This window comes from Ambystoma mexicanum, chromosome 12, assembly GCF_040938575.1.
Source record: "Ambystoma mexicanum isolate Mex_15411 chromosome 12, UKY_AmexF1_1, whole genome shotgun sequence".
NCBI lineage: Eukaryota > Metazoa > Chordata > Amphibia > Caudata > Ambystomatidae > Ambystoma > Ambystoma mexicanum.
In genome coordinates this window covers 1,125,726,719-1,125,739,824 of record NC_090936.1, presented here as the reverse complement: position 1 = coordinate 1,125,739,824, position 13,106 = coordinate 1,125,726,719, and positions in this window count along the sequence as shown.

Below are 13,106 nucleotides of genomic sequence, written 5' to 3'. Positions count from 1 at the left end.
TGTTGTACAAGCCTTCACTGGTGACATCTGATGTGGGAATGCCTGGTGTGAGTGAATGATGGGGATCTAGTGGCAGTTATGTGCATGTGATTGATAGCTGATGCCTTTGTGCTGTGGGTGTGTGCGTGTGTAGCCAGAGGGTGAACTACCCTTGTGGTATTATGGAAAAATGAATAGACTTTTAAAACGTTCCACTATCCAACCTGCCTCTTTTGACCTCTGCTCTATGTTCACAGATAGCGCCTGTTGCTGTATTGTGTTCATCTGCATGAGACCAGCAGCCACTTTTATGAAAGACCAAAGAAACTTCTGGGATCCTCTGAGATTGTTTGCATCCAATGTGAGGTAGGTGATGTGCTAGTTGACTAGACACATAGCAATGGAAGGGAGAGCCCCTACTGTGGAAGGATGAGAGGGCTATTATACACTAGGGAACAAAAATAGGGGGTTCCAACCACAGATATACTTATTGACACTACCCTTAGGTCGGGGTGTCTGAATGATTTAGTTCAAATTATTATCAAGTTGAGCTACAAATAGTCAGCCAAGTATCTTAATGAGTACACAATCATGTCACTCAAGTGTGACAAATAAGGCACAAATCCCTTATTCGTATAGAAAAGATCAATCAGGTCCCTGGCAGTTTAGGCTGTGGGTCCCGTGGTGTAGCCAGTACGCAGTTCCAAAGAGTTAAAATCTCTCATAGCAAATTTGTCTCAAATGCAGTGGTCTATTGACCACTTTACACAAGAGTTGTCATAAGCTTGATCATAGATCCCTGCTACAGAATATCTGTAACTTGATACTTAGTAACGGAAGGGATGGCCCCTACTGTGGAAGGATGAGAGGGCTATTATACAATAGGGAACACAAATAGGGGGTTCCAACCACAGATATGCTTATTGACACTACCCTTACATCAGGGTGTCTGAATGATTTAGTTTGAATTATTTCCAAGTTGAGCTACAAATAGTCAGCCAAGTATCTTAATGAGTACACAATCACGTCACCAAGTGTGACAAATAAGGCACAAAGTCCTTATTCGTATAGAAAAGATCAATCAGGTCCCTGGCAGTGAAGCCCGCGGGTCCCCTAGTATAGCCAGTACGCAGTTCCAAAGAGTTAAAATCTCTCAAAGCAAATTTGTCTCAAATGCAGTGGTCTATTGAACACTTTTCACAAGAGTTGTCATCAGGTTGATCATAGATCCCTACTACAGAATAACTGTAACTTGATACTTAGTAACGGAAGGGATGGCCCCTAATGTGGAAGGATGAGAGGGCTATTATACAATAGGGAATATAAATAGGGGGTTCCAACCACAGATATGCTTATTGACACTACCCTTAGGTTGGGGTGTCTGAATGATTTAGTTTGAATTATTTCCAAGTTGAGGTACAAATATTCAGCCAAGTATCTTAATGAGTACACAATTACGTCACCAAGTGTGACAAATAAGGCACAAAACCCTTATTCGTATAGAAAAGATCAATCAGGTCCCTGGCAGTGAAAACGCAGGTCCCCCGGGGTATCCAGTATGCAGTTCCAAAGAGTTAAAATCTCTCAATCCAAATTTGTCTCAAATGCAGTGGTCTATTGACCACTTTCGCAAGAGTTGTCATTAGGTTGATCATAGATCCCTACTACAGAATAACTGTAACTTGATACTTAGTAACGGAAGGGATGGCCCCTTCTGTGGAAGGATGAGAGGGCTATTATACAATAGGGAACAAAAATAGGGGGTTCTGACCACAGATATGCTTATTGACACTACCCTTAGGTTGGGGTGTCTGAATTATTTAGTTTGAATTATTTCCAAGTTGAGCTACAAATAGTCAGCCAAGTATCTTGATGAGTAACCAATCACGTCACCAAGTGTGACAAATAAGGCACAAATCCCTTATTCGTATAGAAAAGATCAATCAGGCCCCTGGCAGTGAAGCCCGCGGGTCCCCTAGTGTCACCAGTATGCAGTTCCAAAGAGTTAAAATGTCTCAAAGCAAATTTGTCTCAAATGCAGTGGTCTATTGACCTCTTTTCACAAGCGCTGTCATCAGGTTGATCATAGATCCCTACTACAAAATAACTGTAACTTGATAATTAGTAACGAAAGGGATGGCCCCTACTGTGGAAGGATGAGCGGGCTATTATACAATAGGGAACAAAAATAGGGGGTTCCAACCACAGATATGCTTATTGACACTACCCTTAGGTTGGGGTGTCTGAATGATTTACTTTGAATTATTTCCAAGTTGAGCTACAAATAGTCAGCCAAGTATCTTAATGAGTACACAATCACATCACCAAGTGTAACAAATAAGGCACAAATCCCTTATTCGTATAGAAAAGATCAATCAGGCCCCTGGCAGTGAAGCCCGCGGGTCCCCTAGTGTCACCAGTATGCAGTTCCAAAGAGTTAAAATGTCTCAAAGCAAATTTGTCTCAAATGCAGTGGTCTATTGACCTCTTTTCACAAGCGCTGTCATCAGGTTGATCATAGATCCCTACTACAAAATAACTGTAACTTGATAATTAGTAACGAAAGGGATGGCCCCTACTGTGGAAGGATGAGCGGGCTATTATACAATAGGGAACAAAAATAGGGGGTTCCAACCACAGATATGCTTATTGACACTACCCTTAGGTTGGGGTGTCTGAATGATTTAGTTCGAATTATTTCCAAGTTGAGCTACAAATTGTCAGCCAAGTATCTTAATGAGTACACAATCAGGTCACCAAGTGTGACAAATAAGGCACAAATCCTGTATTCGTATAGAAAATATCAATCAGGTCCCTGGCAGTGAAGCCCGCGGGTCCCCTTTTGTAGCCAGTGTGCAGTTACAAAGAGTTAAAATCTCTCAAAGCAAATTTGTCTCAAATGCAGTGGTCTATTGACCACTTTTCACAAGAGTTGTCATCAGGTTGATCATAGATCCCTACTACAGAATAACTGTAACTTGATACTTAGTAACGGAAGGGATGGCCCCTACTGTGGAAGGATGAGAGGGCTATTATACAATAGGGAACAAAAATAGGGGGTTCCAACCACAGATATGCTTATTGACACTACCCTTAGGTCGGGGTGTCTGAATGATTTAGTTTTAATTATTTCCAAGTTGAGCTACAAATAGTCAGCCAAGTATCTTAATGAGTACACAATCACGTCACCAAGTGTGACAAATAAGGAACAAATCCCTTATTCGTATAGAAAAGATCAATCACGTCCCTGGCAGTGAAGCCCGCGGGTCCCCTAGTGTCACCAGTATGCAGTTCCAAAGAGTTAAAATCTCTCAAAGCAAATTTGTCTCAAATGCAGTGGTCTATTGACCTCTTTTCACAAGCGCTGTCATCAGGTTGATCATAGATCCCTACTACAAAATAACTGTAACTTGATACTTAGTAACGGAAGGAATGGCCCCTACTGTGGAAGGATGAGAGGGCTATTATACAATAGGGAACAAAAATAGGGGGTTCCAACCACAGATATGCTTATTGACACTACCCTTAGGTCGGGGTGTCTGAATGATTTAGTTCGAATTATTTCCAAGTTGAGCTAAAAATTGTCAGCCAAGTATCTTAATGAGTACACAATCAGGTCACCAAGTGTGACAAATAAGGCACAAATCCCTTATTCATATAGAAAAGATCAATCAGGTCCCTGGCAGTGAAGCCCGTGGGTCCCCTTTTGTAGCCAGTGTGCAGTTACAAAGAGTTAAAATCTCTCAAAGCAAATTTGTCTCAAATGCAGTGGTCTATTGACCACTTTTCACAAGAGTTGTCATCAGGTTGATCATAAATCCCTACAACAGAATAACTGTAACTTGATACTTAGTAACGGAAGGGATGGTCCCTACTGTGGAAGGATGAGAGGGCTATTATACAATAGGGAACACAAATAGGGGGTTCCAACCACAGATATGCTTATTGACACTACCCTTATGTTGGGGTGTCTGAATGATTTAGTTTTAATTATTTCCAAGTTGAGCTAGAAATAGTCAGCCAAGTATCTTAATGAGTACACAATCACGTCACCAAGTGTGACGAATAAGGCACAAATCCCTTATTTGTTTAGAAACAATCAATCAGGTCCCTGGCAGTGGAGCCCACGGGTCCCCTAGTGTAGCCAGTACATAGTTCCAAAGAGTTAAAATCTCTCAAAGCACATTTATCTCAAATGCAGTGGTCTATTGACCACTTTTCAGGAGAGTTGTCATCAGGTTGATCATAGATCCCTACTACAGAATAACTGTAACTTGATACTTAGTAACGGAAGGGATGGCCCCTACTGTGGAAGGATGAGAGGGCTATTATACAATAGGGAACAAAAATAGGGGGTTCCGACCACAGATATGCTTATTGACACTACCCTTAGGTCGGGGTGTCTGAATGATTTAGTTCAAATTATTTCCAAGTTGAGCTACAAATAGTCAGCCAAGTATCTTAATGAGTACACAATCACGTCACCAAGTGTGACAAATAAGGCACAAATCCCTTATTCGTATAGAAAAGATCAATCACGTCCCTGGCAGTGAAGCCCGCGGGTCCCCTAGTGTCACCAGTATGCAGTTCCAAAGAGTTAAAATCTCTCAAAGCAAATTTGTCTCAAATGCAGTGGTTTATTGACCTCTTTTCACAAGCGTTGTCATCAGGTTGATCATAGATCCCTACTACAAAATAACTGTAACTTGATACTTAGTAACGGAAGGGATGGCCCCTACTGTGGAAGGATGAGCGGGCTATTATACAATAGGGAACAAAAATAGGGGGTTCCAACCACAGATATGCTTATTGACACTACCCTTAGGTTGGGGTGTCTGAATGATTTAGTTCGAATTATTTCCAAGTTGAGCTACAAATTGTCAGCCAAGTATCTTAATGAGTACACAATCAGGTCACCAAGTGTGACAAATAAGGCACAAATCCCGTATTCGTATAGAAAAGATCAATCAGGTCCCTGGCAGTGAAGCCCGCGGGTCCCCTTTTGTAGCCAGTGTGCAGTTACAAAGAGTTAAAATCTCTCATAGCAAATTTGTCTCAAATGCAGTGGTCTATTGACCACTTTACACAAGAGTTGTCATAAGCTTGATCATAGATCCCTACTACAGAATATCTGTAACTTGATACTTAGTAACGGAAGGGATGGCCCCTACTGTGGAAGGATGAGAGGGCTATTATACAATAGGGAACACAAATAGGGGGTTCCAACCACAGATATGCTTATTGACACTACCCTTACATCAGGGTGTCTGAATGATTTAGTTTGAATTATTTCCAAGCTGAGCTACAAATAGTCAGCCAAGTATCTTAATGAGTACACAATCATGTCACCAAGTGTGACAAATAAGGCACAAAGTCCTTATTCGTATAGAAAAGATCAATCAGGTCCCTGGCAGTGAAGCCCGAGGGTCGCCTAGTATAGCCAGTACGCAGTTCCAAAGAGTTAAAATCTCTCAAAGCAAATTTGTCTCAAATGCAGTGGTCTATTGAACACTTTTCACAAGAGTTGTCATCAGGTTGATCATAGATCCCTACTACAGAATAACTGTAACTTGATACTTAGTAACGGAAGGGATGGCCCCTAATGTGGAAGGATGAGAGGGCTATTATACAATAGGGAATATAAATAGGGGGTTCCAACCACAGATATGCTTATTGACACTACCCTTAGGTTGGGGTGTCTGAATGATTTAGTTTGAATTATTTCCAAGTTGAGGTACAAATATTCAGCCAAGTATCTTAATGAGTACACAATTACGTCACCAAGTGTGACAAATAAGGCACAAAACCCTTATTCGTATAGAAAAGATCAATCAGGTCCCTGGCAGTGAAAACGCAGGTCCCCCGGGGTATCCAGTATGCAGTTCCAAAGAGTTAAAATCTCTCAATGCAAATTTGTCTCAAATGCAGTGGTCTATTGACCACTTTCGCAAGAGTTGTCATTAGGTTGATCATAGATCCCTACTACAGAATAACTGTAACTTGATACTTAGTAACGGAAGGGATGGCCCCTTCTGTGGAAGGATGAGAGGGCTATTATACAATAGGGAACAAAAATAGGGGGTTCTGACCACAGATATGCTTATTGACACTACCCTTAGGTTGGGGTGTCTGAATTATTTAGTTTGAATTATTTCCAGGTTGAGCTACAAATAGTCAGCCAAGTATCTTGATGAGTAACCAATCACGTCACCAAGTGTGACAAATAAGGCACAAATCCCTTATTCGTATAGAAAAGAACAATCAGGTCCCTGGCAGTGAAGCCCGTGGGTCCCCTAGTGTAGCCAGTATGCAGCTCCAAAGAGTTAAAATCTCTCAAAGCAAATTTGTCTCAAATGCAGTGGTTTATTGACCTCTTTTCACAAGCGTTGTCATCAGGTTGATCATAGATCCCTACTACAAAATAACTGTAACTTGATACTTAGTAACGGAAGGGATGGCCCCTACTGTGGAAGGATGAGCGGGCTATTATACAATAGGGAACAAAAATAGGGGGTTCCAACCACAGATATGCTTATTGACACTACCCTTAGGTTGGGGTGTCTGAATGATTTAGTTCGAATTATTTCCAAGTTGAGCTACAAATTGTCAGCCAAGTATCTTAATGAGTACACAATCAGGTCACCAAGTGTGACAAATAAGGCACAAAACCCTTATTCGTATAGAAAAGATCAATCAGGTCCCTGGCAGTGAAAACGCAGGTCCCCCGGGGTATCCAGTATGCAGTTCCAAAGAGTTAAAATCTCTCAATGCAAATTTGTCTCAAATGCAGTGGTCTATTGACCACTTTCGCAAGAGTTGTCATTAGGTTGATCATAGATCCCTACTACAGAATAACTGTAACTTGATACTTAGTAACGGAAGGGATGGCCCCTTCTGTTGAAGGATGAGAGGGCTATTATACAATAGGGAACAAAAATAGGGGGTTCTGACCACAGATATGCTTATTGACACTACCCTTAGGTTGGGGTGTCTGAATTATTTAGTTTGAATTATTTCCAGGTTGAGCTACAAATAGTCATCCAAGTATCTTGATGAGTAACCAATCACGTCACCAAGTGTGACAAATAAGGCACAAATCCCTTATTCGTATAGAAAAGAACAATCAGGTCCCTGGCAGTGAAGCCCGTGGGTCCCCTAGTGTAGCCAGTATGCAGCTCCAAAGAGTTAAAATCTCTCAAAGCAAATTTGTCTCAAATGCAGTGGTTTATTGACCTCTTTTCACAAGCGTTGTCATCAGGTTGATCATAGATCCCTACTACAAAATAACTGTAACTTGATACTTAGTAACGGAAGGGATGGCCCCTACTGTGCAAGGATGAGCGGGCTATTATACAATAGGGAACAAAAATAGGGGGTTCCAACCACAGATATGCTTATTGACACTACCCTTAGGTTGGGGTGTCTGAATGATTTAGTTCGAATTATTTCCAAGTTGAGCTACAAATTGTCAGCCAAGTATCTTAATGAGTACACAATCAGGTCACCAAGTGTGACAAATAAGGCACAAATCCCGTATTCGTATAGAAAAGATCAATCAGGTCCCTGGCAGTGAAGCCCGCGGGTCCCCTTTTGTAGCCAGTGTGCAGTTACAAAGAGTTAAAATCTCTCATAGCAAATTTGTCTCAAATGCAGTGGTCTATTGACCACTTTACACAAGAGTTGTCATAAGCTTGATCATAGATCCCTACTACAGAATATCTGTAACTTGATACTTAGTAACGGAAGGGATGGCCCCTACTTTGGAAGGATGAGAGGGCTATTATACAATAGGGAACACAAATAGGGGGTTCCAACCACAGATATGCTTATTGACACTACCCTTACATCAGGGTGTCTGAATGATTTAGTTTGAATTATTTCCAAGTTGAGCTACAAATAGTCAGCCAAGTATCTTAATGAGTACACAATCACGTCACCAAGTGTGACAAATAAGGCACAAAGTCCTTATTCGTATAGAAAAGATCAATCAGGTCCCTGGCAGTGAAGCCCGCGGGTCCCCTAGTATAGCCAGTACGCAGTTCCAAAGAGTTAAAATCTCTCAAAGCAAATTTGTCTCAAATGCAGTGGTCTATTGAACACTTTTCACAAGAGTTGTCATCAGGTTGATCATAGATCCCTACTACAGAATAACTGTAACTTGATACTTAGTAACGGAAGGGATGGCCCCTAATGTGGAAGGATGAGAGGGCTATTATACAATAGGGAATATAAATAGGGGGTTCCAACCACAGATATGCTTATTGACACTACCCTTAGGTTGGGGTGTCTGAATGATTTAGTTTGAATTATTTCCAAGTTGAGGTACAAATATTCAGCCAAGTATCTTAATGAGTACACAATTACGTCACCAAGTGTGACAAATAAGGCACAAAACCCTTATTCGTATATAAAAGATCAATCAGGTCCCTGGCAGTGAAAACGCAGGTCCCCCGGGGTATCCAGTATGCAGTTCCAAAGAGTTAAAATCTCTCAATGCAAATTTGTCTCAAATGCAGTGGTCTATTGTCCACTTTCGCAAGAGTTGTCATTAGGTTGATCATAGATCCCTACTACAGAATAACTGTAACTTGATACTTAGTAACGGAAGGGATGGCCCCTTCTGTGGAAGGATGAGAGGGCTATTATACAATAGGGAAGCAAAAATAAGGGGGTTCTGAACACAGATATGCTTAATGACACTTCCCTTAGGTTGGGGTGTCTGAATTATTTAGTTTGAATTATTTCCAAGTTGAGCTACAAATAGTCAGCCAAGTATCTTGATGAGTAACCAATCACGTCACCAAGTGTGACAAATAAGGCACAAATCCCTTATTCGTATAGAAAAGAACAATCAGGTCCCTGGCAGTGAAGCCCGTGGGTCCCCTAGTGTAGCCAGTATGCAGCTCCAAAGAGTTAAAATCTCTCAAAGCAAATTTGTCTCAAATGCAGTGGTCTATTGACCACTTTTCATAAGAGTTGTCATCAGGTTGATCATAGATCCCTACTACAGAATAACTGTAACTTGATACTTAGTAACGGAAGGAATGGCCCCTACTGTGGAAGGATGAGAGGGCTATTATACAATAGGGAACAAAAATAGGGGGTTCCGACCACATATATGCTTATTGACACTACCCTTAGGTCGGGGTGTCTGAATGATTTACTTTGAATTATTTCCAAGTTGAGCTACAAATAGTCAGCCAAGTATCTTAATGAGTACACAATCACATCACCAAGTGTAACAAATAAGGCACAAATCCCTTATTCGTATAGAAAAGATCAATCAGGCCCCTGGCAGTGAAGCCCGCGGGTCCCCTAGTGTCACCAGTATGCAGTTCCAAAGAGTTAAAATGTCTCAAAGCAAATTTGTCTCAAATGCAGTGGTCTATTGACCTCTTTTCACAAGCGCTGTCATCAGGTTGATCATAGATCCCTACTACAAAATAACTGTAACTTGATAATTAGTAACGAAAGGGATGGCCCCTACTGTGGAAGGATGAGCGGGCTATTATACAATAGGGAACAAAAATAGGGGGTTCCAACCACAGATATGCTTATTGACACTACCCTTAGGTTGGGGTGTCTGAATGATTTAGTTCGAATTATTTCCAAGTTGAGCTACAAATTGTCAGCCAAGTATCTTAATGAGTACACAATCAGGTCACCAAGTGTGACAAATAAGGCACAAATCCTGTATTCGTATAGAAAAGATCAATCAGGTCCCTGGCAGTGAAGCCCGCGGGTCCCCTTTTGTAGCCAGTGTGCAGTTACAAAGAGTTAAAATCTCTCAAAGCAAATTTGTCTCAAATGCAGTGGTCTATTGACCACTTTTCACAAGAGTTGTCATCAGGTTGATCATAAATCCCTACAACAGAATAACTGTAACTTGATACTTAGTAACGGAAGGGATGGCCCCTACTGTGGAAGGGTGAGAGGGCTATTATACAATAGGGAACAAAAATAGGGGGTTCCAACCACAGATATGCTTATTGACACTACCCTTAGGTTGGGGTGTCTGAATTATTTAGTTTGAATTATTTCCAGGTTGAGCTACAAATAGTCAGCCAAGTATCTTGATGAGTAACCAATCACGTCACCAAGTGTGACAAATAAGGCACAAATCCCTTATTCGTATAGAAAAGAACAATCAGGTCCCTGGCAGTGAAGCCCGTGGGTCCCCTAGTGTAGCCAGCATGCAGCTCCAAAGAGTTAAAATCTCTCAAAGCAAATTTGTCTCAAATGCAGTGGTTTATTGACCTCTTTTCACAAGCGTTGTCATCAGGTTGATCATAGATCCCTACTACAAAATAACTGTAACTTGATACTTAGTAACGGAAGGGATGGCCCCTACTGTGGAAGGATGAGCGGGCTATTATACAATAGGGAACAAAAATAGGGGGTTCCAACCACAGATATGCTTATTGACACTACCCTTAGGTTGGGGTGTCTGAATGATTTAGTTCGAATTATTTCCAAGTTGAGCTACAAATTGTCAGCCAAGTATCTTAATGAGTACACAATCAGGTCACCAAGTGTGACAAATAAAGCACAAAACCCTTATTCGTATAGAAAAGATCAATCAGGTCCCTGGCAGTGAAAACGCAGGTCCCCCGGGGTATCCAGTATGCAGTTCCAAAGAGTTAAAATCTCTCAATGCAAATTTGTCTCAAATGCAGTGGTCTATTGACCACTTTCGCAAGAGTTGTCATTAGGTTGATCATAGATCCCTACTACAGAATAACTGTAACTTGATACTTAGTAACGGAAGGGATGGCCCCTTCTGTGGAAGGATGAGAGGGCTATTATACAATAGGGAACAAAAATAGGGGGTTCTGACCACAGATATGCTTATTGACACTACCCTTAGGTTGGGGTGTCTGAATTATTTAGTTTGAATTATTTCCAGGTTGAGCTACAAATAGTCAGCCAAGTATCTTGATGAGTAACCAATCACGTCACCAAGTGTGACAAATAAGGCACAAATCCCTTATTCGTATAGAAAAGAACAATCAGGTCCCTGGCAGTGAAGCCCGTGGGTCCCCTAGTGTAGCCAGTATGCAGCTCCAAAGAGTTAAAATCTCTCAAAGCAAATTTGTCTCAAATGCAGTGGTTTATTGACCTCTTTTCACAAGCGTTGTCATCAGGTTGATCATAGATCCCTACTACAAAATAACTGTAACTTGATACTTAGTAACGGAAGGGATGGCCCCTACTGTGGAAGGATGAGCGGGCTATTATACAATAGGGAACAAAAATAGGGGGTTCCAACCACAGATATGCTTATTGACACTACCCTTAGGTTGGGGTGTCTGAATGATTTAGTTCGAATTATTTCCAAGTTGAGCTACAAATTGTCAGCCAAGTATCTTAATGAGTACACAATCAGGTCACCAAGTGTGACAAATAAGGCACAAATCCCGTATTCGTATAGAAAAGATCAATCAGGTCCCTGGCAGTGAAGCCCGCGGGTCCCCTTTTGTAGCCAGTGTGCAGTTACAAAGAGTTAAAATCTCTCATAGCAAATTTGTCTCAAATGCAGTGGTCTATTGACCACTTTACACAAGAGTTGTCATAAGCTTGATCATAGATCCCTACTACAGAATATCTGTAACTTGATACTTAGTAACGGAAGGGATGGCCCCTACTGTGGAAGGATGAGAGGGCTATTATACAATAGGGAACACAAATAGGGGGTTCCAACCACAGATATGCTTATTGACACTACCCTTACATCAGGGTGTCTGAATGATTTAGTTTGAATTATTTCCAAGTTGAGCTACAAATAGTCAGCCAAGTATCTTAATGAGTACACAATCACGTCACCAAGTGTGACAAATAAGGCACAAAGTCCTTATTCGTATAGAAAAGATCAATCAGGTCCCTGGCAGTGAAGCCCGCGGGTCCCCTAGTATAGCCAGTACGCAGTTCCAAAGAGTTAAAATCTCTCAAAGCAAATTTGTCTCAAATGCAGTGGTCTATTGAACACTTTTCACAAGAGTTGTCATCAGGTTGATCATAGATCCCTACTACAGAATAACTGTAACTTGATACTTAGTAACGGAAGGGATGGCCCCTAATGTGGAAGGATGAGAGGGCTATTATACAATAGGGAATATAAATAGGGGGTTCCAACCACAGATATGCTTATTGACACTACCCTTAGGTTGGGGTGTCTGAATGATTTAGTTTGAATTATTTCCAAGTTGAGGTACAAATATTCAGCCAAGTATCTTAATGAGTACACAATTACGTCACCAAGTGTGACAAATAAGGCACAAAACCCTTATTCGTATAGAAAAGATCAATCAGGTCCCTGGCAGTGAAAACGCAGGTCCCCCGGGGTATCCAGTATGCAGTTCCAAAGAGTTAAAATCTCTCAATGCAAATTTGTCTCAAATGCAGTGGTCTATTGTCCACTTTCGCAAGAGTTGTCATTAGGTTGATCATAGATCCCTACTACAGAATAACTGTAACTTGATACTTAGTAACGGAAGGGATGGCCCCTTCTGTGGAAGGATGAGAGGGCTATTATACAATAGGGAAGCAAAAATAAGGGGGTTCTGAACACAGATATGCTTAATGACACTTCCCTTAGGTTGGGGTGTCTGAATTATTTAGTTTGAATTATTTCCAAGTTGAGCTACAAATAGTCAGCCAAGTATCTTGATGAGTAACCAATCACGTCACCAAGTGTGACAAATAAGGCACAAATCCCTTATTCGTATAGAAAAGAACAATCAGGTCCCTGGCAGTGAAGCCCGTGGGTCCCCTAGTGTAGCCAGTATGCAGCTCCAAAGAGTTAAAATCTCTCAAAGCAAATTTGTCTCAAATGCAGTGGTCTATTGACCACTTTTCATAAGAGTTGTCATCAGGTTGATCATAGATCCCTATTACAGAATAACTGTAACTTGATACTTAGTAACGGAAGGAATGGCCCCTACTGTGGAAGGATGAGAGGGCTATTATACAATAGGGAACAAAAATAGGGGGTTCCGACCACATATATGCTTATTGACACTACCCTTAGGTCGGGGTGTCTGAATGATTTACTTTGAATTATTTCCAAGTTGAGCTACAAATAGTCAGCCAAGTATCTTAATGAGTACACAATCACATCACCAAGTGTA